The sequence below is a fragment of the Macaca fascicularis genome, chromosome 18 (genome assembly GCF_037993035.2).
Source record: "Macaca fascicularis isolate 582-1 chromosome 18, T2T-MFA8v1.1".
NCBI lineage: Eukaryota > Metazoa > Chordata > Mammalia > Primates > Cercopithecidae > Macaca > Macaca fascicularis.
The window spans coordinates 68,546,562-68,573,178 of record NC_088392.1 but is presented as its reverse complement, the minus strand read 5'-3'; the positions used below and the strand labels follow the sequence as shown (position 1 = coordinate 68,573,178).

Sequence of the window (26,617 nt, the reverse complement as noted above, 5' to 3'; positions counted from 1 at the left end):
CAGTGTTTCTACTTACGTTTTTATTTATCTGAACACATTTTTAATTTCCAAGAGCTGTCTTTATGTGATCCTGTTCTTTTATGTATTCAATAGCATCTCTTATCTCTCTAAAGATATTGATTTATTATTTGACATTTTCATTTCCACGTGATATGATTTGGCTCTGTGTCCCCACCCAAATCTCATTTTGAATTGTAATCCCCATTGTAATTCCCTCCTTCAAGGGAGGGACCTGATGGGAGGCAATTGGATCATGGGGGTGGTTTCCTCCATGCTGTTCTTGTGATAGTGAGTTCTCACAAGATCTGATGGATTTATAAGAGTTTGACATTTCCTCCTTCACACGCACTCTCTCATTTGCCACCATGTTAAGCCATACCTGCTTCCGCTTTTGCCATGATTGTAAATTTCCTGAGGCCTCCCCAGCCATGCAGAACTGTGAGTCAATTAAACCTCTTTTCTTTATACTTTACCCCGTCTCAGTTAATATCTTTGTAGCAGTGTTAAAACAGACTAATAACATCATGAATAGCTCTGTTTTCTCCATATTTCTTTTTCCACTTTGTTTTGGTTTTTACCTTTTGTACCAGAGACTTTTCTCCAGTATTCGGTGGTCCTTGGTTATAAGTTCACATTCAAAAGAGGACCACTAAGAAGTCAACAGAAATCTTTGAGCACATGGGTAGGGCTTTAATAAAGGATGATCTGGCTGGATCAATTATTTGGGGAATCCCTTTATCTGTACCTTTAGGTGTTTCCCCTTGGAGAGTTAACTTTCCTCAGAGAAGGTCTTCCATTCACCTTCCTGGAGGTTAATAGCTAGATGTAGTGCCCTGTGAGCTTAAAAGAGGAAGAGGGCTTACAGGATTCAGCACAAAATTTACAAGTATTCACTTAATACTTCTGTTTTAGACTAACACCCCCAACTACAGGTGTGCCTGTTGTACTCACAGGCCAGGAACCTCTGTTTCACCTTTAAAGAATAAATCTCCATTATTTTGCGAAGTAAAAGACAGTCATCCAGCTTTGTTTGCGGAATTGAAGAGGAGATCTGGGAATGTAACTACTTCACAGAGTTTCAGCTTAGCCTTCTATTTTGAGCCCTCACTTCCAACTACACCTGATGCCACCAATTCCTAAGTCTTTGGAAAATCCTTGTATATGTGTTTGCTTCCAGGCTTTCCTGTTTGCTAGTTTAGACATTAGCTTTCTCAGATCTGCTAGATCCGTTGTCATATATCTGTCTCTTTCCAGCTTCCAAAGTTTTGTTCCTGTTGTCTCCTTTCTGGTCATTTATATCCCTATGGATTTCTGTCTTTTAAAAAATCCCAGCTGGGCTCGGTGGCTCACACCTGTAATCCCAGCACTTTGGGAGGGTGAGGTGGGCCAATCACGAGGTCAGGAGATCAAGACCATCCTGGGCAACATGGTGAAACCCCATCTCTACTAAAAATACAAAAAAATTAGCTGGGTGTGGTGGTGCACGACTGTAGTCCCAGCTACTTGAGAGGCTGAGATGGGAGAATCGCTTGAACCCAGGAGGCGGAGGTTGCAGTGAGCCAAGATCATGCCACTGTACTCCAGCCTGGGTGACAGAGTGAGACTCCATCTCAAAAAAAACAAAAAACAAAAAACAACAACAAAAAACACCCTTTATTATTGTTTTAATAGAGTTTCAATAGGATGCAAAAATAAATGAATGAGTGGAATTTGTCATTTTCATCCATAAGTTGACTTTGAAACGTTCTAGTCTTCTATGACTATATTATTTTATTTTTGCACACAACTAAATGTTGAATTTGGAGTTAAATTTCTCTTAGTGACCATGCTTCAGTTTATGGTATAAAATCAACCATTTATCGACCACTATGCTTTTAGTTTTAGTTTAGTAAGAAATTTGAGGAACAAATTGCAACATAGAAGGGAACACACATCTGGCCTGGCCCTGGCCCTGGCCTTATCCTTCTAAATTTCTTTAACCTCCAAACTCTAGTGTGCCTCTGAGAACAAGGTGATCTTTCCAAGTGTGGCCTTGGCTGTTGTGAATAGGAAGCCAATTATCTGAGTTTCATAGTCCAATAATTTTTTTCTTTTTAAAAAAAGACCTTTTTTAAAAATCTGCCTACTTTATTTGGTAAAACAACAACAAACAAAACCTTATTTTTTAGAGCAGTTTTAGGTTCATAGCAAAATTGAGAGGTAGGTTCAGAGATTTCCCATACACCCCCGATCCCACATGTGTATAGTCTTGCCCATTTTTAACATCCCCCACCAGAGTGGTATATTTGTGATAACTGATGAACCCACATTGATACATCATTATCATCCAGAAGTCCATAGTTTACATTAGGATTCACTCTTCGAGTGAATTCTCTAGGTTTAGACAAATGTGTAATGACATGTAGCTATGATTATAGTAGCATACAGAGTAGTTTCACTGCTCTAAGACTCCTCTGTGCTCTATTTATTCTTCCCTCCCTCCCCTCAACCCTTGGCAACCACTGATCTTTACTCTGTCTCCATAGTTTTGACTTTCTGGAATGTGATATAGTTGGAATCTTATAACATGCAGCTCTTTCAGATTGGCTTCTTCTTTCACTTAGTAAAATGCATTTACATTTACTCCGTATCTTTTTATAGCTTGATAGCTCATCTCTTTTCATCACTGAATAATATTACATTGTCTGGATGTATCGCAGTTTATTTATCCGTTCACCTACTGAAGGACATCTTGCTTGTGTCCAAGTTTTGGCAATTAAAAATAAAGCTACTGGCCTGGCACAGTGACTCACACCTGTAATCCCAGCACTTTGGGAGTCCAAGGTAAGCAGATCTGTTGAGCCCAGGACTTTGAGACCAGCTTGGGCAACATGACAAAACCTACCTTTACACAAAAACAAAAACAAACAAACAAAAAAAACAAAAGTTAGCTGAGCATGCTGGCGTGTCCCTGTTTTCCCAGCTACTCAAGAGGCTGAAGTGGGAGGATTACTTGAGCCCAGAAAATTGAGGCTACAGTGAGCCATAATTGCACCACTGCATTCCTGCCTGGGGGCCATAGCAAGACCCTGTCTCAAAAAAAAAAAAAAAGAGAGAGAAGAAGGAGAAGGAGGAAGAGGAGAAGGAGGGGAGGAAGGAAGAAGAGGAGGAAAAAAAGAGGAAGGAAGGAAGGAGAGAAGAAGTAGAGGAAGAGGAGGAAGAGGAAGAAGAAAGTAGGAGGAGGAGGAAGAAGAAGGAGGAAGAAGACTACAATTATAAACATTCATGTACGGTTTTGTTTGTTTTGGAGAGAGGGTCTCGCCCTACCACTCAGGCTAGAGTGCAGTGGTGCAATCATAGTTCACTGCAGCCTCCATCTAGGCTCAAGTGATCCTCCTGCCTCAGCCTCCTGAGTAGCTGGGACTACAAGTGCACACCACTGAGACCAGATAATTTTTAAATTTTTTGTAGAGACAAGGTCTTACCATGTTGCCCAGGCTGGTCTTGAACTCCTGGCTTCAAGCAGTACTCCCTCCTTGGTCCCCCCAAAAGTGCTGGGATTACAGGCATGAGCTACTGCATCCAGATTTTTAAAATGTGGACATAGTTTTCAACTCCATTATCAGTACCATGAGCAGGATTGCTGGATTGTATGGTAAGAGTATATTTAGTTTTGTAGGAAATCACTAAACTGCTTTCTAAAGTAGCTGTATGACTTTGCATTCCCACCAGCAATAAATGAGAATTAATGTTGTTCCTCATCTTCCTCACCATTTGGTGTTGTCACTGTTTTAGATTTTGGTCATTCTAATAGGTGTATACTGGTATCTCATTTTTGTTTTAATTTTTATTTCCCTAATGACTTATGATGTGGATACTTATTTGCTATTCGTATATCTTCTTTGCTCTGGTGACTTCAGATCTTTGAGCTATCTTTTAATCAGTTAATTGGTTTTTTTAATTGTTGAGTTTTAAGAGTTCTTTGTATATTTTGGATGACAATCCTCTACCAGGTATATTTTTTGAAACATTTTCTCCCAGTCTGTGGCTTGTCTTCTCATTCCCGTAACAGTGTCTTTCACAGAGCAAAAAAATTTTAATTTTAATGAACCAGCTTATCAATTCTTTCTTTCATGAATCACAACGTTGGTGTTGCATCTAAAAATTTATCATGAAACCCAAGGTCGGCCGGGCGCGGTGGCTCACGCCTGTAATCCCAGCACTTTGGGAGGCCGAGGCGGGCGGATCACAAGGTCAGGAGATCGAGACCACGGTGAAACCCCGTCTCTACTAAAAATACAAAAAAAAAAATTAGCCGGGCGCGGTTGTGGGCGCCTGTAGTCCCAGCTACTCGGGAGGCTGAGGCAGGAGAATGGCGTGAACCCGGGAGGCGGAGCTTGCTCCAGCCTGGGCGACAGAGCGAGACTCCGTCTCAAAAAAAAAAAAAAAAAAAAAAAGAAACCCAAGGTCACCTAAATTTTCTCCTATGTTATCTTCTAAGAGTTTTATGGTCTTGTGTTTTTCAAGTCTGTGATCCATTTTGAGTTAATTCTTGTGGAAGGTGTTAAGAGCTGTGTCTAGATTCATGTTTTTGAATGCAGATGTCCAGTTCTAGTACCATCTGTTGAAAAATCTATCTCCTCTCTATTGTATTGCCTTTGCTTCTTTGTCAAAGAACAGTTGACTGTATTTATGTGGGTCTCTTTCTGGGCTTTCTGTTCTGTTCCATTGATCTGTTTGTCTATTCTTTCATCAATATCATGCTGGCTTGATTACTGCAGTTTTGTAGTAAGTCTTGAAGTCAGATAGTATCATTTCTCCAATTCGTTATTTTCCTTCAATATTGTGCTGCCTATTCTGGGTCTTTTGGCTTTTGGCTCTCCATATCAACTTTTTTTTTTTTTTTTAAGATGAAGTCTCACTCTCTTGCCTCGGCTGGAGTACAGTGGTGCGATCTTGGCTCACTTCAGACTCCGCCTCCCAGGTTCAGGTGATTCTCCTGCCTCAGCCTCCCAAATAGCTGGGATTACAAGCATGTGCTTCCATACCTGGCTAATTTTTATATTTCTAGTAGAGACGGGGTTTCTCCATGTTGGCCAGGCTGGTCATCAACTCCCTGACCTCAAGTGATCCACCCTCCTCAGCCTCCTAAAATGCTGGGATTACAGGCATGAGCCACTATGCCTGGCCCCCATATCAACTTTCAGATCAGTTTGTCAAAATCCACAAAATAACTTTCTGGTATTTTTACTGGATTTGCAATGAATCTGTGGATCAAGTTGGGAAGAACTTAATAGCTTGACAATACTGAGTCTTCCTATCCATGAACATGAAATAACCTCTGTATTCATTTAGTTCTTTAATTTATTTCATTAGAGTTCTGCAGTTTTCCTAATACAGACCTTGTATATATTCTGTTAGATTTAAACTTAATTATTTCATTTTGGGGGGTGCTAATGTAAATGATACTGTTTTTTTTGGTTTGTTCATTTTTTTTTTGTTTTGTTTTGTTTTGAGACAGAGTCTCACTCTGTCGCCCGGGCTGGATGGAGTGCAGTGGTGCAATCTTGGCTCACTGCAACCTCTGCCTCCCGGGTTCAAGCAATTCTCCCACCTCAGCCTCCAGAGTAGCTGGGATTATAGGCGTGCGCCACCACCTGCAGCACCACGAGACAGGGTTTCGGCCTGTTGCCCAGGCTGGTCTCAAACTCCTAGGCTCAAGCAGTCCACCCACCTTGACCTCCCAAAGTGCTGGGATTAGAGGCATGAGCCACCTGATACTGTGTTTTAAATTTCAAGTTCCACTTGTTCATTTCTGGTATATGGGAAAATGATTCACTCTTGTATATTAACCCTGTATTTTGCACCCTTGCTGTAGTTGCTTATTAGTTCCAGGTTTTTTGTTGTTGATTCTTTTGAACTTTATACATAGACCATCATTGCATCTGCTAGCAAGGAGAGTTTTATTCCTTTCTTCCCAATTAGTATGCCTTTTATTTCCTTTTCTTGGCTTATTGTATTAGCTAGGACTTGCAATACAATGTTGAAACAGAGTGATGAGATGGACATCTTGCTGTGTTCCTAATCTTAGTGGGAATGCTTCAAGTTTCTCACCATTAAGTCTGATGTTAGTTGTAGGTTTTTGTAGATATTCTTTTTTGTTTGTTTGCTTTTTTGAGACAGGGTCTCACTCTGTCACCTGGGCTGGAGTGCAGTGGTGCAATGTCAGCTCACAGCAGCCTTGACCTCCCGGGCTCAAGTGATCCTCCCACCTCAGCGTGTCGAGTAGCTGGGACTACAGGTGCATACCACCACGCCAGGCTCATTTTTGTACTTTTTGTAGAGACGGGGTTTCGCCGTGTTGCCCAGGCTTGTCTTGAACCCCTGGGCCTAAGCAGTCCTACCGCCTCAACCTCCCAAAGTGCCCAGATTACAGGCCTGAGCCACTGTGCTCAGCTAATTTGTAGATAGTATTTATCAAGTTGAAGACAAACCCCTCTATTCCTGGTTTACTGAGAGTTTTTATCATGAATGGAAGTTAGATTTTGTAACTAATTTTTTCTGCATCTATTGATATGATCATATGAGTTTTCTTCTTTTGCCTGTTGATGTAATAGATTACATTATTTGATTTTTGAATGTTGGATCAGTCTTACATACCTGGAATAAATCCTACCTGGTATGGTATATAATTCTTTTTTATACATTGTTGATTCAATTTGTTAATATTTTTGAGGATTTTTGTATCTATGTTTATGAGAGACATTGGTCTATAGTTTTCTTTTCTGGTAATATCTTTGTCTGGTTTTGTTTTAAGGTGATGCTGGCCTTATAGAATGACTTAGGAAGTATTCCCTCTGCTTCTATCTTCTGAAAGAGGTTGTAGAGAATTGGTATAATTTCTTTCCTGAATCAATGAACCCATCTTGGCCTGGTGCCTTCTATTTTGGAGTTTTTTTTTTTTTTTTTTTTGAGACAGTGTTTTGCTCTAGGTGCTTAGGCTGGAATGCTGTAATGCAATGGCACGATCTCAGCTCACTGCAACTCCACTGCCTGGGTTCAAGCGATTCTCCTGCTTCAGCCTCTTGAGTAGCTGGGATTATAGGCACGCGCCACCATGCCCAACTAATTTTTTATATTTTTAGTAGAGAACGGGTTTCATCATGTTGGCCAGGCTGGTCTTGAACTCCTGACCTCAGGTGATCCACCTGCCTCGGCCTCCTGAAGTGCTGAGATTACAGGCGTGAGCCACCGTGCCTGGCCTGGAATGTTTTTAATTAGTGATTCAGTTTCTTCCATAGATATATTAAAAGTTTCAGATTATTTATTTTTGGGTGAGCTTTGGCTGATTGTGTTTCTCAAGGAACTGATCTGTTTCATCCATGTTATCAAATTTGAAGTCATAGTATTCATTGATTATCCTTTTAATGTCCATAGGATCTGTGGTGATAACCCCTCTTTCGTTTCTGATTAGTAATTTGTGCCCTCTTTCTTTTTTTCTTAATCTGGCTAGAGGCTTATTGATTTTACTGATCTTTTGAAAGAATCAGCTTTTGTTTTATTGATTTTCTCTGTTGATTTCTTGTTTTCAATTTTAGTGATTTCTACTTTTTAAAACTTATCTCCTTTTTTCTGCTTACTTTGGATTTAATTTGCTTTTTTTTTTTTTTTTTTTTTTGAGATGGAGTCTCACTCTGTCGCCCAGGCTGGAGTGCAGTGGCGGGATCTCCACTCACTGCAAGCTCCGTCTCCCGGGTTCACGCCATTCTCCTGCCTCAGCCTCCTGTGTAGCTGGGACTATAGGCGCCCGCCACCACGCCCGGCTAATTTTTGTATTTTTAGTAGAGACAGGGTTTCACTGTGTTAGCCAGGATGGTCTCGATCTCCTGACCTCGTGAGCCGCCCGTCTCGGCTTCCCAAAGTGCTGGGATTACAGGCGTGAGCCACGTCGTCCGGCGTATGAGCCACCTCGCCCGGCCTGCTTTTTTTTTTTTTTTTTATTCCCTAGTTTATTAAGGTAGAAGCTTAGGTTGTTAATTTTAGATCTTCCTTCTTTTCTAAAATATGCATTCGATGCTATAAATTTCCTTCTAAACATTGCTTTTGCTGCATCCCACGAATTTAGATAAGTTGTTTTTTCATTTAGTTCAAAATGTTTTAAAATTTATCTTGAACTTTCTTCTTTGACCTATAAGTTATTTGTGTTGTTTAATCTCCATGTGTTTTGAAATTTTCCAGTTATCTTTCTGTTGTTAACTTCTAGTGTAATTCCATGGTGATCTGAGAGCAGATATTGTATGATTTCTTTTCTTTTAAATTTGTTCTCACGCCTGTAATCCCAGCACTTTGGGAGGCTGACGCGGGCGGATTACGAGGTCAGGAGATCCAGACCATCCTGGCTAACACGGTGAAACCCCCATCTCTACTAAAAATACAAAAAAACTTTAGCTGGGCGTAGGCTGGGCGCAGGGACTCACGCCCGTAATCCCAGCACTTTGGGAGGCCGAGGTGGGCAGATCACGAGGTCAGGAGATCAACACCATCCTGGCTAACACGGTGAAACCCCGTCTCTACTAAAAATACAAAAAATTAGCCGGGCTTGGTGGTTGGCGGCTTTACTAATCCCAGCTACTCGGGAGGCTGAGGCAGGAGAATGGCGCGAATCTGGGAGGCGGAGCTTGCAGTGAGCGGAGATCGCTCCACTGCACTCCAGCTTGGGCGACACAGCGAGACTCAGTGTCAAAAAAACAATAATAAATAAAATAAAATAAATTTGTTAAGGTGTTTTATGGCCCAGAATATGATCTACCATGGTGAAGGCTCCTCATGAACTTGAGAAGAATGTGTATTCTGTTGTTGCTGGAGGAAGTCGTCCATAGATGTCAATCATATACAGTTGATTGATGGTGTTTTTTGAGCTGAGATTCAACCCAGGAAATCTGGTTTCTATAGTAGCTGGTAGCCTACAGTCCCAGCTTCTTGAAAGGCTGAGGTGGGAGGATTACTTGAGCCCAGGAGTTCAAGATCTTAAGTCTGGTTCCGAAATTCCATGCACCCTAGCTACTTCACTATGTTGCTTCCTGGGGGATTGATTTCTCTCAGTTTGTTTCACAATTGTAGAGGTAACCACTTTAGTTGGAATTTTAACGTTTCATTTGTATCTTATAGATAGCTACTGTGTGAAAGACAACATGGAATGAAATACAAGGCATTTCTGTTTTGAGTTCATCTTCTCAAATCTTTTTATTGTAAAGAGAAATTAATTCTCATTTTAGCTTGTGATAAAAGGATAAAAATTAAATGTCATCACTGCTGAATAGTTCAACTTGCTATAATTTATAATTTATTTATAATATAAATAGATAAGTACGATCCAGCTCTACTTACTTGACTAGCCTCATCTCGCTCTACTCTTCAGAGCACATTAGCTGCCTTTCAGTTCCTGTCCCCTACCTCTAACTCCTACATACTTCAGGTCTCAGCCTAAATTATCAAATTCTCAAGAAATTTGTCACTGCCTTTCCAATGTAAATTAGACTTCTCTGATACCTGCTTTTATAGCTCTATGTTTTTCTCTGATGACTCATACTGTAATATAATCATGTTGTTCTTTGTATGTCTGTGTCTGCTAGCACTTTTTTTTTTTTTTTTTTTTTTTTTTTGAGAAGGAGTCTCACTCTGCTGTTCAGGCAAGAGTGCAATGGCACGATCTCGGCTCATTGCAACCTCCACCTCCCAGGTTCAAGCAATTATTCTGCCTCGGCTTCCTGAGCAGCTGGGATTACAGTTATACAGCTGGGATTACAGGCGCCTGCCACCACACCGGCTAATTTTTGTATTTTTAGTGGAGACGGGGTTTCTCACTGTTGACCACGCTGGCCTCGAACTCCTGACCTCAGGTGATCTGCCTGCCTTGGCCTCGTAAAATCCTGGGATTACAGGCATGAGCCACTGCGCCTGGCCTGCTATCACTTTTAAACTCGACAGGCATCTTGATTATTTATATGCACTGTTTTATCCCCGGCACCTAACACAGGGCCTAGCACATAGTAAGCACTTTTTCTTTTTGTTAAAATACTGCATCCATGTAATTAATAACTCTAAAGCCAATACGTCAAATTATTGACCTGAGCATGCCAAATGAGTAAAATGGAAAATTGAGTAAATTTATTTATAGGCCACTAAGACAAGCATATCTTAAAGGTAATTTTTAAAAAGCAGTAGCGGCCGGGCGCGGTGGCTCAAGCCTGTAATCCCAGCACTTTGGGAGGCCGAGACGGGCGGATCACGAGGTCAGGAGATCGAGACCATCCTGGCGAACACGGTGAAACCCCGTCTCTACTAAAAAAAATAAAAAAACTAGCCGGGCGAGGTGGCGGGCGCCTGTAGTCCCAGCTACACAGGAGGCTGAGGCAGGAGAATGGCGTAAACCCGGGAGGCGGAGCTTGCAGTGAGCTGAGATCCGGCCACTGCGCTCCAGCCCCGGCGACAGAACGAGACTCCGTCTCAAAAAAAAAAAAAAAAAAAAAAAAAAAAAAGCAGTAGCCCAGTGATTGAAAGTGTGTGTGCTTATGTACCTTTTCGCCTTGTAGCAATCAATAATTCATGTAAAATAATTAACACAATATTGTCTGAAACTGAAAAGGACAACCTGCCTCCTTTGCCTGGAATGCTTTCCCTTTCCTTTAATGTTCAACTCCTGTTGTATTTTCTTCATGAAGTCTTCTTGTAAGACTGAAACGCCTAGTGACTTTTCCTCCTCCTCTGAATTTCTGTTACAGTTAAAGTCCAAAGCCCTGAAGTCAGCACTAGATCTTATAGCCTGCCTTGTATTGTCCACAGCTACTTTCAATGTTAGTCTCACCTTATTAGATTGTAAATCCCTGGAAGGGAGGAAACATACCTTTATTCCTCTTCTATAATCCCACGGCGCCTAAAGCAGTGCTGAGAACTGCACAATGAGCACTCACTGAGTTGTCTGTAGGCAAAAACAATGAATCCGACAGTTTGCAGTTTGTGGGTCATGGGTGTGTTTGAATCTTTTCAGCACAGACCTTGCTCTCCAACTACCATCAGCCTGGATCGCCAGCAGTAAGCAGGGATAGGGAGTCCCTTTCTTCCTCTTCGACTTCTCTAAAGTCTTGCCATAAAACAAACTAAAACAATCATTAGAACTGTTCCTACTCTGGGATTCGCTTCTCTTTAAGGAATACAGCTTAATGGTCAAAAAAGCAGCTGCTTTGTATTCTGGAGAATGTACCTAATTAATGAGAGACCAAACAAATAGAAGTAAATTCAGGCTTCCATTTTATTATTGAGTAAGGCGCATTTGATCTCCAAACAGATTTTGGGCAGGACAGGGGCATGTCCTGCTGATTTGAGGAGCTCCTCACACAGATCCGTTGGAATTTTGGTAGGATCAAGCAGTGTCCTTGAGCAGTGACAGCCTCCTTTACTGTAGACCTCTAGAAAAAACTGCCAAGAGGTAATTACTAGCATACAAGTTGAGAGGGAAGGGAGAGTTGCATTGAAGACAGAAAGGATATGGATGGTTGGCTCCTTCCATAATCCTTCATGCTGACCCTGTTCCATTCAATTGGTCATTTGTGAGCCTTTCAAAATTCTTTCTTTCTTTCTTTTTTTTTTTTTTTGAGATGGAGTCTTGCTCTGTTGCCCAGGCTGGAGTGCAGTGGCACAATCTCGGCTCACTGCAAGCTCCACCTCCCGAGTTCACGCCATTCTCCTGCCTCAGCCTCCCAAGTAGCTGGGACTACAGGCGCCCGCCACCACGCCCAGCTAATTTTTTGTATTGTTAGTAGAGACGGGGTTTCACCATGTTAGCCAGGATGGTCTAGATCTCCTGACCTCCTAATCCGCCCACCTTGGCCTCCCAAAGTGCTGGGATTATAGGCTTGAGCCACAGCGCCCGGCCTCAAAATTATTTCTTGAGACTATTATGTGCCTCAGGTGACTCTAAGGAAAAGTTAGAATTCCTTCTAGCTTTCTAGGAGCTCGCAATCTGCTCAGGGATATAAGATTACGCACCAGGCAGGTAGGTAACAATAGAAGACAGAATTTGATGACATATTGATCAGAGAAGGGCAAAATCACTCTGAATGGGAGTTATCAGAGAAGATTCTGTGGGGTAGTGGAAACTCTACTGAATTTGTAAGGGCCGTTTATGGTGTTATTTTCATAGCTAGGTCATTAACAGTTAATTTACTCCCTTTCCCAAAATAGTTCAATTTACATCAGATGCTGAGTTATTTGATTTATGTAATCCGATTTAAGAGTCAAGGTGGCTCACACCTGTTATCCCAGCACTTTGGGAGGCCGAGGCAGGAGGATATTAGAGCCCAGGTGTTCAAGACCAGTCTGGATAACATGGCATAACCCTGTCTCTACAAAATATGCAAAACATTAGCTGGGTGTGGTGGCGTGTACCTGTAGTCCCAGCTACTCAGGAAGCTGAGGTGGGAGGATCGCTTGAACCCAGGAGGTAGAGGCTGCAGTGAGCCATGATTGTGCCACTGCATTCCAGCCTGGGTGACAGAGTGAGGCCCTGTCTCAAAAAAAAAAAAAAAATAGGCCAGGTGCAGTGGCTCACACTTGTAATCCCAACACTTTGGGAGGCCAAGGCGGGTGGATCATTTGAGGTCAGGAGTTAGCCTGGCCAACATGGTGAAATCCCATCTCTACTAAAAATACAAAAATTAGCTGGGTGTGGTACTGCACGCCTGTAATCCCAGCTACTCGGGAGGCTGAGGCAGGAGAATTGCTTGAGCCTGAGAGGCAGAGGCTGTGGTGAGCCGAGATCATGCCACTGCACTCCAGTCCGGGCAACAGAGAGAGACCCTGTTTTATTTATTTATTTATTTATTTATTTATTTATTCATTTATTTATTATCTCAAAATAAATAAATAAATAAATAAAATAACAATACTTCGTAGCTTACTTACCTATGAGTTTGTCTAGGTAAATAAAAGACTGGTTACACAAATCAGTTTATCTGTGTGTCCTCTCTTTCTATAAAAATGAGGGCATCAGTCTGGAGGCCAGTTTCCCAGAGGTTCTACAAAATGTTAATAGATATTAAAAAAAAGAAAAAGAGTGGGAGGCTGGTCATGGTGGCTCATGCCTGTAATCCCAGCATTTTGGGGGCCCGGGACGGGTAGATCACCTGAGGTCAGGAGTTCCAGACGAGCCTGACCAACATGGTGAAACCCCGTCTCTACTAAAAATAAATAGAAAATTAGCCGGGCGTGGTGCCATATGCCTGTAATCCCAGCTCCTTGGGAGGCTGAGGCAGGAGAATTGCTTGAACGGGGAGCCGAAGGTTGCAGTGAGCTGAGAACGCGCCATTGCACTCCAGCCTGGGCAACAAGAGCAAAACTCCATCTCAAAAAAAAAGGGGGGGGGGCGGGGGATGTGCTACATGCTCATGTGTGTTTCACAAACTACCGGTTAAACAAAGTTCTTACAATAGAATTTTTTTTGCAACCTTTAATATGATTATTTGAATTGTAGGTTCTCAAGATGAGGGTAAAGTTTTTTGTTTTTGAGATGGAGTCTCGCTCTGTCGCCCAGGCTGGAGTGAAGTGGCGCGATCTCGGCTCACTGCAAGCTCCGCCTCCCAGATTCGCGCCATTCTCCTGCCTCAGCCTCCCGAGTAGCTGGGACTACAGGCACCCACCACAGCGCCCGCCACCGCGCCCGGCTATTTTGTTGTATTTTTAGTAGAGACGGGGTTTCACCGTGGTCTGGATCTCCTGACCTTGTGAACCGCCCGCCTCGGCCTCCCAAAGTGCTGGAATTACAGGCGTCAGCCACCGCGCCCGGCCAAGGGTAAAGTATTAAAATGTACCATTTCCCAAACTTACTTGACTATAGGATACCTTTTAAATGAAGTATCATGTAGGACTGTGCTCTAAAAACTTGGGCAACGAGAATGCCTTTTCTCGCTTAGCTCTGTGATTCTGCATTTGTGCATTAAATGTATTTTTGTAGATCTATACGGAAACTAATTATTTTGCTAGTGTTAATTTCACTTAGAACATGTAAGAATTAGGCCGGGCGCGGTCACTTAGAACGTACAAGAATTAGGCCAGGGCTGGGCCCAGTGGCTCATGCCTGTAATCCTAGCACTTTGGGAGGCCGAGGCGGGTGGATCACCTGGGGTCAGGAGTTTGAGACCAGCCTGGCCAACATGGTGAAAACCCGTCTCTGCTAAAATTACAAAAATTAGCTGGGCGTGCTAGCACATGCCTGTAATCCCAGCAACTCGGGAGGCTGAGGCAGGAGAATCGCTTGAACCCAGGTGGAGGTTGCAGTGAGCAGAGATCGCACCATTGCACTCCAGCCTGGGCAATAAGAACGAAACTCCGTATCAAAAATAAATAAATAAATAAATAAATTATGTGATCTTTTTAATACATACCAAACTTAGAGAACATGTTTGTTTTTCTCAAGTAATCTAAACCAGGTTGCAGTTACAGGTAATGTGTTATACCAAAAGACTGAAATGGTTCCAATTATATAATTGAAGTTCAATATTTTCTTGATACTAATTTTATAGTCTTTTGATTCTCTAGCATTTTCGTCAAAGATGCCACCTTAGAAACAACTTTTTGTGCTTAAGTTTGTGCATTAAAAGGACTCTGTTTGATATGAGCCCATTTTCTGTGGCGGAAAATTACCTGATCAAAACAATGTTAAACCTCAGAAAAGTTACCTCCTTAAATAAAGCCTGGAAGTTTATTTAATTATGATTTCACCACCTGATAACTACAGATTGCCTCCACCCCCAAGAAAAGATGCCAAGTCAGGTTTGTTTGTTTGTTTCCAGAATCTGCAAACACTTACTTTTACATTTTAAAAAGTTACCCTGCCTTGAAATGTCAGCCTCTGGGGTTTTGTGAGACCCCTGCTGATTGACCCTACCCTTGACCTTAGCTCCAAAGCCCAACTCCATTCTGGCATGCTGGTGTAGAGAATTTATTTATTTTAACAGTAGGGAGCCAGAATTCCAGGAATATGCTTTTAAAAAGCCTCAAGAGCTATTTACCAGATCATCAGCTCCACAGGACTGGGAGGCCTCCACTAACACACGAAGTGGATAGTAGTGGTTGGTGGCAGCCAAGGGCTCCAGGGGCTGGCTCAGCTCTAAGCAACGGGACATAAGGAAGTGTGAAAGGACTTCCACTAGAAGTGGTCTTTTTGATCATCAAGAAAAAAAGGAAAATAGACATATTTTAATAGTAGAGACCTTTCAGTGAAAAGGGGCGGTCTTTTAAGTTCCTCAGGATATATTTATTAAAGCATGGAGGCAGTTTTAGGGCCAATTCTCCATTTTATCTGTCTGCCTCTATCCATCAATTCTCATTCTCTCTCATATGTCCTGTTCCACTGTAAGATTGTAAAGTATAAGATGCTGTGTTTCTTTATTTTCTTTAAAATGGTTTTTATTAGAATTGGGTAACATGCCTGTTAAACATTTGTAAAATACTAAAAAGTACAAAAAGGAAAAAGTAAAAATTACTCATATGATGCTATCCAAACACAGTTACTCTTAATAATTTGGTAAATATCCTTTAGTTTTTTCTTGGGTAGGGCAGAGTCTCTTTTTACACATTTATAATAATTTTTATATACAATTTTCTCAGTAGATTTACTTAAATATTTTGGAGCATACACAAGAGTTGAAAACGTTTTACTGTGAACACTTATATTCTCATCGCTTAGACATTTATACAGTTAACATTTTACTATAAATGCTCTATCACATATCTCTCTATTCATCCTTCCATCTTATTTTTAAACATGTTTCTTTCCTTTTTTTTTTTTTTTTTTGCGACAGGGTCTGGCTCTATTGCCTAGGCTGGAGGTAAGTGGCGCCATCTTGGCTTACTGCAACCTCTGCCTCCTGGACTCAAGCCACCCTCCCACCTCAGCTTCCCAAGTAGCTGGGACTATGGTGCATGCCACCATGCCTGGCTAACTTTTATATTTTGCATAAAGACAAGTTTTCACCATATTTCTCAAACTGGTCTTGAACTTGTGAGCTCAAGCAATCTGCCACATCAGCCTCCCAAAGTACTGGGATTACAGGTATGAGAAACATGTCAAAGAAGGCATATAGACATTCTTTTCTTTTTTTTTTTTTTTTTGAGACGGAGTCTTGCTCTGTCGCCCAGGCTGGGGTGCAGTGGCCGGATCTCAGCTCACTGCAAGCTCCACCTCCCGGGTTTACGCCATTCTCCTGCCTCAGCCTCCTGAGTAGCTGGGACTACAGGCGCCCGCCACCTCGCCCGGCTAGTTTTTTGTATTTTTTAGTAGAGATGGGGTTTCACCGTGTTAGCCAGGATGGTCTCGATCTCCTGACCTCGTGATCCACCCGTCTCGGCCTCCCAAAGTGCTGGGATTACAGGCTTGAGCCACCGCGCCCGGCCTCTTTTTTTTTTTTGAGACAGAGTTTTACTCTCGTTGCCCAGGTCTGGAGTGCAATGGCGCAATCTCAGCTCACTGCAACCTCTGCCTCCCGGGTTCAGGCAATCCTCGTGGTTCAGGCAATCCTCGTGCCTCAGCCTCCTGAGTAGCTGGATTACAGGCATGCGTCACCACGCCCAGCTAATTTTTGTATCTTTGGTAGAGATGGGGTTTCTCCACATTGGTCAGGCTGGTCTCAAACTCCCGACCTCAGGTGATCCGCCCACCTCGGCCTCCAAAAATGCTCGGATTACAGGCGTGAGCCACTGTGCCTGGACTGACATTATTTTCAATTGCTATATTTCATGCAGTGAATTTTGATTTTCTTTTAAATTATTTCCCTATGGTTGACCAATTGCTTGCTTCCCATTTTTTACTATTTACATAGACTTCATAGGAAGGATACACTTCTAAAATTTAATAGTAATTTCGGGCTATAGTAAAAGTGTAATACTGGAAAAATTGATAGGGACCATGTTGTGGAAGGTTTTGAGTACCAGGGAAATTACAGCAAAATGTAGTATAAATAGTTACATTCTTGGAATCAGATAGATCATATACTTACTAGGTAACTGACTTTGGAAAAAGTATTAAACCTCTCTTATGCTGTTTTCTTACCTGTCGAGTGGGAGGCTATTACTACTTGTCTTACAGGGTAATTGTGGGGATTAAATAACATATATGCTACTTCCTTAAATAGAATATTTTATCTGTACATAATAAATAGAAGATTTCCCAAAACAATGGTTTCATGTCAAAGTTGATGAAAAAAATTTATTGGAGGGTTTTGAGTAGGAGAGAGATGTAGATCAGACCTGATTTTAGGTGGCTTAATCTTGTAGAATTGTGCATGATGGATAAGAGTGAGGGAGAAGGGTTATAAAGAGGTAGATTTTATTCGATTTAATAAATATCAACTGAGTATGTATGAAATGTTTTAGCACTGTGCTAGGTTGCCTTGGGTTTACAAAGCAGAGTGAGACAGCTGCCACAAATATTTGAATTCGGTGGGTAATGCATAGGGTGAAACAAGAGCTATAAAACCAAGCAGAATCCATCCATCCTGATTCATTATTTACCATCCATCCATTTAATCATCCACCCATCCACCCATGCATCTGTCCATCCATCCATCCATCCATCCATCCATCCATCCATCCATCCATCCATCCAATGAATATTGATTTGCTCATGTCCTATGTCAGTTACTGTTCTAGATGCTGAAGATACAGCATGAGCAAAACCAAATAAAGTTCTTGCCTTCATGTAGCATACATTCTAGTGGAAGAGGAGCTAATGTATAAATAAATGCATAATAAAACATCACATAGTATAATAATGAGTATGTTGAAGAAAAAAGCAATGTAAAGGAATAAAGCCATGTGGACCACTGGAGCCCTGCCTCATATCTTTTTTTTTTTTTTTTTTTTTTTGAGACGGAGTCTCGCTCTGTCGCCCAGACTGGAGTGCAGTGGCGCGATCTCGGCTCACTGCAAGCTCCACCTCCCGGGTTCACGCCATTCTCCTGCCTCAGCCTCCGGAGCAGCTGGGACTACAGGCGCCCGCCACCACGCCCGGCCAATTTCTTTTTGTATTTTTAGTAGAGACGTGGTTTCACCGTGTTAGCCAGGATGGTCTCGATCTCCTGACCTCGTGATCCACCCGCCTCGGCCTCCCAAAGTGCTGGGATCACAGGCTTGAGCCACCGCGCCCGGCCAGGATGGTCTTGATCTCCTGACCTTGTGATCCGCCCGCGTCAGCCTCCCAAAGTGCTGGGATTACAGGTGTGAGCCACCGCGCCTGGCCTTCATATCATATTTTTAAAACTTACTTTCAGCTAGAGTAATAACATGAATGTGAAAGTAAAAACCTTAAATGTGGCCAGACGTTGTGGCTCATCCCTGTAATCCTAGGACTTTGGGAGGCCAAGGTGGACAGATCACTTGAACCTGGGAGGTTGAGGCTGCAAAGCCGAGATGGCACCACTGCACTACAGCCTGGGCAACAGAGCAAGACCCTGTCTCAAACAAAAACTTTATGTTTTTGAGAAACCCATAGGAGAATTATCTTTAAGACTTGGGAGTAGAGGACGATTTAAAAAGTATAAACTATGAGAGGTAAAAGATTGATAAATAAACGTTCATATTAAGAACGTCCGCTCGGCCGGGCGCGGTGGCTCACGCCTGTAATCCCAGCACTTTGGGAGGCCGAGGCAGGCGGATCACCTGAGGTCAGGAGTTCAAGCCCAGCCTGGTCAACATGGTGAAACCCCATCTCTACTAAAAATACAAAAAAATTAGCCGGGCGTGGTGGTGGGCGCCTGTAATCCCAGCTACTCAGGAGGCTGAGGCAGGAGAATCGCTTGAACCTTGGGAGGCAGAGGGTGCAGTGAACTGAGATTGCACCATTGCACTCCAGCCTGGGCAAAAAGAGCGAAACTCTGTCTCAAAAAAAAAAAAAAAAAAAAAAAAAAAAAAAAATTGCAAGAGCATCTGCTCATCAAAGATACTATAAAGAGAGTGAAAAGACAGGATATTGAAATGGAAAAAGTATTTTTTCTTTTCTTTTCTTTTTTTTGAGACAGGGTTTTGCTCTGTCACCCAGGCTGGAGTGCAGTGTTGCAGTCATAGCTCATCTCCACCTCCTGGTCTCAAGCGATTCTCCCATCTCAGCCTCTTGAGTAGCTGGGACTACAGGGACCACCGCCACGCCTGGCTTATTTTTTTATTTTTTGTAGAGACGGGGTTTTGCCATGTTGCCCAGGCTGGTCTTGAACTTCCCATCTTAAGTGATCTGCCCACCTCAGCCTCCCAAAGTGCTGGGATTACAGCCTTTGTGCCCAGCTGGAAAAAATATTTTCAGCACACCCACGCGTGTGCGCGTGCACATACTCTCTCTCCCTTTCTCTTTCTCTCTCGCTATCTATCTATCTATCTATCTATCTATCTATCTATCTATCTATCTATCTATCTATCTATCTATCTACCTACCTACCTACCTACCTACCTACCTACCTACCTACCTACCTACTTACCTACCTATCTATCTTATTTCAAGGTATTGGCTTATGTGATTGTGGGGACTACCAAATCTGAAACCTGTAGGGCAGGCCAGCAGTTTGGAAACTCAGGCAGGAGCTGCTATTGCTGTTTTGAGTCAGAATTTTTTCTTCTTTAGGGAAACCTTAGTTTTTCTCTTAAGGCCTTTCAGCTGGCTGGATAAGGCTCACCCACATTATCAAGGATAAGCTCCTTTAGTTAAAGTAAATTATTGTACTTTTTTTTTTTTTTTTTTTTTGAGACAGAGTTTCGCTCTTGTTGCCCAGGCTGGAGTGCAATGGCGCAATCTCAGTTCACCGCACCCTCTGCCTCTCAAGGTTCAAGCGATTCTCCTGCCTCAGCCTCCTGAGTAGCTGGGATTACAGGCGCCCACCACCACGCCCGGCTAATTTTTTTGTATTTTTAGTAGAGATGGGGTTTCACCATGTTGACCAGGCTGGGCTTGAACTCCTGACCTCAGGTGATCCGCCTGCCTCGGCCTCCCAAAGTGCTGGGATTACAGGCGTGAGCCACTGTACCTGGCTGATTGTAAGTCTTAACAATGTCTCCAAAATACTTTCACAGCAACATAAATAACATAAATAACTGGGTGCTCTAACCTAGCTAAGTAAATACATAAACTTACCATCACAGTCACAAAACAAACAAGTTATGACACACATTTGCCAAATGCTGTAAAAGCTGGAGACCAGAGAGAGAGGGTGCTTAAAAGAGCTCACCAGGAACCTTCTCATACCCTAGGTGAGATTGTCAGTGACTTGACAACATATTCAGGATCCCTTATCAGAGTGTGTGGATTGGCCTCAGTAAAAGCAAGGAATATTCCTGTAATGAGAACAAATTGTATCAAGCAGTCCCTGCTTATCTGTGGTTTTGCTTTCTGTGGTTTGTTACCCATAGTCAACCACGGTCTGAAAATATTAAATGGAAAATTCCAGAAATAAACAATTCATACATTTTAAATTGCATGCTCTTCAGAGTAGCGTGATGAAATCTCATACTGTCCAACTCCATCCTACCAGGCAGGTGAATCATCCTTTTGTCTAGCTGTCCATGCTGCACAGGAATACTTCGGAAATGTGGGTTCAGTTCCAGACCACTGCAACAAAGTGAGTATCTCCATAAAGCGAGTCACACAAATTTTCTGGTTTCCCAGTTAGGTTTACATTAAACTGTTATTATTTATTTATTTATGAAACAGAGTGTTACTGTGTCGCCCAGGCTGGAAAGCAATGGTGCGATCTCGGCTCACTGCAACCTCCCCACTCCAGGTTCAAGCGATTCTCCTGCCTCAGCCTCCTGAGTAGCTGGGATTACAGGCACCTGGCACTGCACCTGGCTAATTTTTGTATTTTTAGTAGAGATGGGGTTTCACCATCTTGATCAGGCTGGTCTTGAACTCCTGACCTTGTGATTCACCTGCCTCAGCCTCCCAAAATGCTGGGATTACAGGCGTGAGCCACCGCGCCCGGCCTATACTGTAGTGTGCAATAGCATTACATCTTTAAAAAGTACATTCCTTAATTTAAAAAATATACTTTATTGCTAAAAATATAGCAATACTAATAATGCTAACAATCTTCTGAGCTGTCAGCGAATCATCATTTTTTTTTTTTTTTTTTTTTTTGCTGCTGGAGGGTCTTGCCTTGATGTTGATGGCTGCTGACTGAAGAGAAGGGTGGTTGCTGAAGTTTGGGGGTGCTGTGGCAATTTCTTTTTTTTTTTTTTTTTTGAGATGGAGTTTCACTCGTGTCACCCAGGCTAGAGTGCAATGGCACAATCTTGGCTCACTGCAACCTCCGCCTCCCAGGTTCAAGCAATTCTCCTGCCTCAGCCTCCCGAGTAGCTGGGATTACAGGCATGCACCACCATGCTTGGCTAATTTTTTTGTATTATTAGTAGAGATGGGGTTTCACCTTGTTGGCCTGGCTGGTCTTCAACTCCTGACCTCAGGTGATCCACTCACTTCGGCTTCCCAAAGTGCTGGAATTACAGGCATGAGCCACCGTGCCCGGCCTGGCAATTTCTTTAAAATAAGAAAACAGTGAAGTTTGCCACCTCGATTGACTCTTTCTTTCAAAAAGATTTCTCTGTAGCATTCAATGCTGTTTGATCCCATTTTATCCATAGAACTTTCAGAATTGGAGTCAGTTATCTCAAACTTTGATACTGCTTTATGAATTAGCTTTATGGAATAATCCTTTGTTGTCATTCTTTTTTTTTTTTTGAGATGGAGTCTCGCTGTGTCTCCAAGGCTGGGGTGTGGTGGTGTGATCATGGTTCACTGCAACCTCCACCTCTTGGGTTCAAGTGATTCTCCTGCCTCAGCCTCCTGAGTAGCTCAACTACAGGCATATGCAACCATGCCCACCTAAGTTTTGTATTTTTAGTAGAGACTGGGTTTCACCATGTTGGCCAGGCTCATGTCGATCTCCTGGTTTCAAGTGATCTGCCTACCTCAGCCTCCCAAAGTCCTGGGATTATAGGTGTGAGCCACTGCACCTAACTAACCCTTTGTTGTCTGAAAATTTCAACAATGTTCACAGCCTCTTCACCAGGAGTAGAGTCCGTCTCAAGAAACCACTTTCTTTCCTAGCTCATCAAGCAAAAAAATTCCTCACCTGTTCAAGTTTTTTCTTTCTTTTTTTTTTTTTTTGAGATGGAGTCTCGCTCTGTCACCAGGCTAGAGTGCAGTGGCGTGATCTTGGCTCACTGCAACCTCTGCCTCCCAGGTTCAAGTGATTCTCCTGCCTCAGCCTCCTGACTAGCTGGGATTACAGGTGCTCGTCGCAATGCCCAGCTAAGTTTTGTATTTTCAGTAGAGACGGGATTTCACCATGTTGGCCCAGATGGTCTCGATCTCTTGACCTTGTGATCCGCCTACCTCGGCATTCCAGAGTGCTGGGATTACAGGCGTGAGCCACCGTGCTCGGCCACCTGTACAAGTTTTATCAGGAGATTGTAGCAATCCAGTCACATCTTTGGGCTCTGCTTCCACTTCTAGTTCTCTTGATATTTCTACCACATCTGTAATTACTTTCTCAACTGAAGTCTTGAGCCCTTTGAAGTTGTCCATGAGAGCTGGAATTAACCTCTTCCAAACTCCTGTTAATGTTGATATTTTTACTTCCTCCCATGATCACAGATGTTCTAAATGGCATCTAAGTGGTGATTCCTTTTCAGAAGGTTTTCAATTTACTTTGTCTAGATTCACCAGAGTAATCACTACTGATGGCAGCTATAGCCTTAAAAAATGTGTTTCTTTTATTATTATTATTATCATGATTATTATTATTATTTTGAAATGGAGTTATGCTTTTGTTGCCTAGGCTGGGGTGCAATGGTGTGTTCTCAGATCACTGCAACCTCTGCCTCCCGGGTTCAAGCAATTCTCCTGCTTCAGCCTCCTGAGTAGCTGGGATTACAGGCATGTACCACCACACCTGGCTAATTTTTTTTTTTTTTTTTTGAGGCGGAGTTTCACTCTTGTTGCCCAAGCTGGAGTGCAATGGGGCGATTTAGGCTCACTGCAACCTCTGCCTCCTGGGTTCAAGTGATTCTCCTGCCTCAGCCTCCTAAGTAGCTGGAATTACAGGTGCCCACCACCACGCCTGGCTAATTTTTGTATTTTTAGTAGAGACTGGGTTTCACCGTGTTGGCCAGGCTGGCCTTGAACTCCTAACCTCAGGTGATCTGCCTGCCTCGGCATCCCAAAGTGCTGGGATTATCGGCGTGAACCACAGCACCCGGCCTAATTTTGTATTTTTAGTAGAGAGGGTTTTACCATGTTGGCCAGAGTGGTCTTGAACTCCTGACCTCAGGGTCTACCCGCCTCCACCTCCCAAAGTGCTGGGATTACAGGTGTGAGCCACCATGCTCAGTCAAAAAGTGTGTTCCTTAAATAATAAGACTCAAGGCTGGGTGCCGTGGCTCATGCCTGTAGTCCCAACACTTTGGGAGGCCGAGGCAGGCAGATCACCTGAGGTCAGGAGTTCAAGACCAGCCTGGCCAATATGGCAAAACCCCGTCTTTACTACAAATATAAAAATTAGATGGGTGTGGTGGCAGGCACCTGTAATTCCAGTTACTTAAGAGGCTGAGGCAGGAGAATCCCTTGAACCTGGGAGGCAGAGGTTGCAGTGAGCTGAGATTGGACCATTGTACTCCAGTCTGGGCAACAAGAGTGAAACTGAATCCCAAAAATAAAATAAGGGCTGGGTGTGGTGGCTCACGCCTGTAATCCCAGCACTTTGGGAGGCCAAGGCGGGCAGATCACCTGAGGTCGGGAGTTTAGGAGCAGCCTGACCAACATGGAGAAAGCCTTTCTCTACTAAAAATACAAAATTAGCAGGGTGTGGTGGCGCATGCCTGTAATCCCAGCTATTTGGAAGGCTGAGGCAGGAGAATCGCTTGAATCTGGGAGGCGGAGGTTGCGGTGAGCCAAGATCATGCCATTGCACTCCAGCCTGGGCAATAAGAGCAAAACTCTGTCTCAAGAAAGAAAGAAAAAATAATAAGACTCGAAAGTCAAAATTACTCTTTGACCCATAGGCTACAGAATGGATGTTGTGTTAGCAGGCACAAAAACAACTTTTTTTTTGAGGCAGTTTCGCTCTTACTGCCCAGGCTGGAGTGCAATGGCAAAATCTCGGCTCACTGCAACCTCTGCCTCCTGGGTTCAAGTGATTCACCTTCCTCAGCCTGCCTAGTAGCTGGGATTACAGGCATCCACCACCACACCCAGCTATTTTTTTTTGTAATTTTAGTGGAGACAGGGTTTCTCCATGTTGGTCAGGCTGGTCTCAAACTCCCAACTTCAGGTGATCCGCCCGCCTTGGCCTCCTAAAGTGCTGGGATTACAGGAAAACAACTTTTAATCTACTCATACATCTCTATCAGAGCTCTTGGATGATCAGATGCATTGTCAACGAGCAGTGTTTTTTTTTTTTTTTTTTTTTTTCCTTTCTTTTTGTTTTTTTGAGTTGGGTTTTGCTCTTGTTGCCCAGGGTGGAAAATAGTGGCACGATCTCAGCTCACTGCAGTCTCCGCCTCCAGGGTTCAAACAGTTCTCCTGCCTTAGCCTCCTGAGTAGTTGGGATTACAGGTGTGCACCACCACACCTGGCTAATTTTTATATTTTTAGTAGAGATGGGGTTTCGCCATATTGGTCAGGCTGGTCTGGAACTCCTAACCTAAGGTGATCCACCTGCCTCGGCCTCGCAAATTGCTGGGATTACAGGCATGAGCCACTGCGCCCAGCCTGAGCCATAGTATTTTGAAAGGAATGTTTTTTTTCTGAGCGGTAGGTCTCAACAGTGGGCCTTAAAGTATTCAGTAAACCATGCTGTAAAACAGATGTGCTGTCATGCAGGCTTTGTTTTTCCATTTGTAGAGCACAGGCAGAGTAGATTCAGCAATTTTTTTTTTTTTTTGAGACAGAGTTGCACTCTGTCACCCAGGCTGGAGTGAAGTGGTGCGATCTTGGCTCACTGTAACCTCCACCTCCCGGGTTCAAGTGATTCTCCTGCCTCAGCCTACCGAGTATCTGGGACTACAGGTGCATGCCATCACACCCGGCTAACTTTTGTATTTTTAGTAAAGACAGCATTTCACCATGTAGGTCAGGCTGGATTTAGCATCATTTTTAGGAGCCCTAGAGTTTTTGGAACGGTAAATGAGCAATGGCTTCAACTTAAAGTCATTAGCTGCATTAGGCCGTAAGAAGAGAGTCAGGCTGTCCTTTGAAGCCAGGCATTAATTTTTCTCTAGCTACAAGATTCCTAGATGGCATTTTCTTCCAATATAAGGCCGTTTTGTCTACATTGAAAAATCTGTGGTATGGTGTGGTGGTTCATGTCTGTAATCCCAGCACTTTGGGAGGCTGAGGCGTGTGGCTTGCTTAAGCCCAGGAGTTCAAGACCAGCGTGGACAACAAAGCGAGATTCTGTCTCTACAAAAAATAAAAATTAAACAAAAAAAGAAAATCTGTTGTTCAGTGTATCCGCCTTCACCCATGATCTTAGCTAGATCTTCTGGATAACTTGCTGCAGCTCCTACATCAGCACTCACTGCTTCACCTTGCACTTTTTTTGTTGTGGAGGTGGCTTCTTTCCTTAAACTTCATGAACCAACCTCTGCTAGCTTCAGACGTTTCTTGCATTGCTTCCAGCACTCTCTCAGCCTTCATTGAATTGAAGAGAGTTAGGGTCTTTCTCTGGATTAGGCTTTGGCTTATGAGAATGTTGTGGTTGGCTTGACTATCCAGGCCACTCAGACATTCTTCATTTCAGCAATAAGGCTGTTTCGCTGTCTTATTCATGTCTTCACTGGAGTAGCAGTTTTAAGTTCCTTCAAGAACTTTTCTGGCTGGGCACGATGGCTCACGTCTGTAATCCTGGCATTTTGGGAGGCTGAGGCAGGTGGATCACTTAAGGTCAGGATTTCGAGATCAGCCTAGCCAACATAGTGAAACCCTGTCTCTTACTTAAAATAGAAAAAGTAGCCAGACATGGTGGCGGGCACCTGTAATCCCAGCTACTCGGGAGCTTGAGGCAGGAGAATTGCTTGAACCCAGGAGGCGGAGGTTGCAGTGAGCCGAGATTGAGCCACTACACTCCAGCCTGGGCAATAGAGTGAGACTCCTGTCTCAAAAAAACCAAAAAAACAAAACAACAAAAAAAACCTTTATCTTTGTATTCACAACTTTGCTGTTTGGTGCAAGAAGCCTAGCTTCTGGCCTTCCTCAGCTTTTGATATGCCTTCCTCAGTAAGTTTAATCATTTCTAGCTTTTGATTGAAAGCGAGAGACATGTGACTCTTCCTTTCACTTGAACACTTAGGGGCCATTGTAGGGTTATTAATTGACCTAATTTCAATCTTATTGTGTCTCACAGAATAGGGAGGCCTGAGGTAAAGGAGAGAGAAGTGGGAATGGCTGGTTGGTGGAGCAGTCAGAACACACACAACATTTATGTATGAAGTTCGCTGTCGTATATAAACGGATATGGTTCATGATACCCCAAAACAATTACAATAGTAACATCAAAGATCAGTGATCACAGATCACCTAACAGATGTAATAATAATGGAAAAG

General features: G+C 43.0%; 1 pseudogene; it reads right to left on the bottom strand.

The window, feature by feature from the left end:
• The window catches only part of LOC135968211 (nuclease EXOG, mitochondrial pseudogene), a 38,718-nt pseudogene extending 23,560 nt beyond the window's left edge, over window positions 1–15,158 (bottom strand).
• Window positions 15,159–26,617: the final 11,459 nt, after the last annotated feature.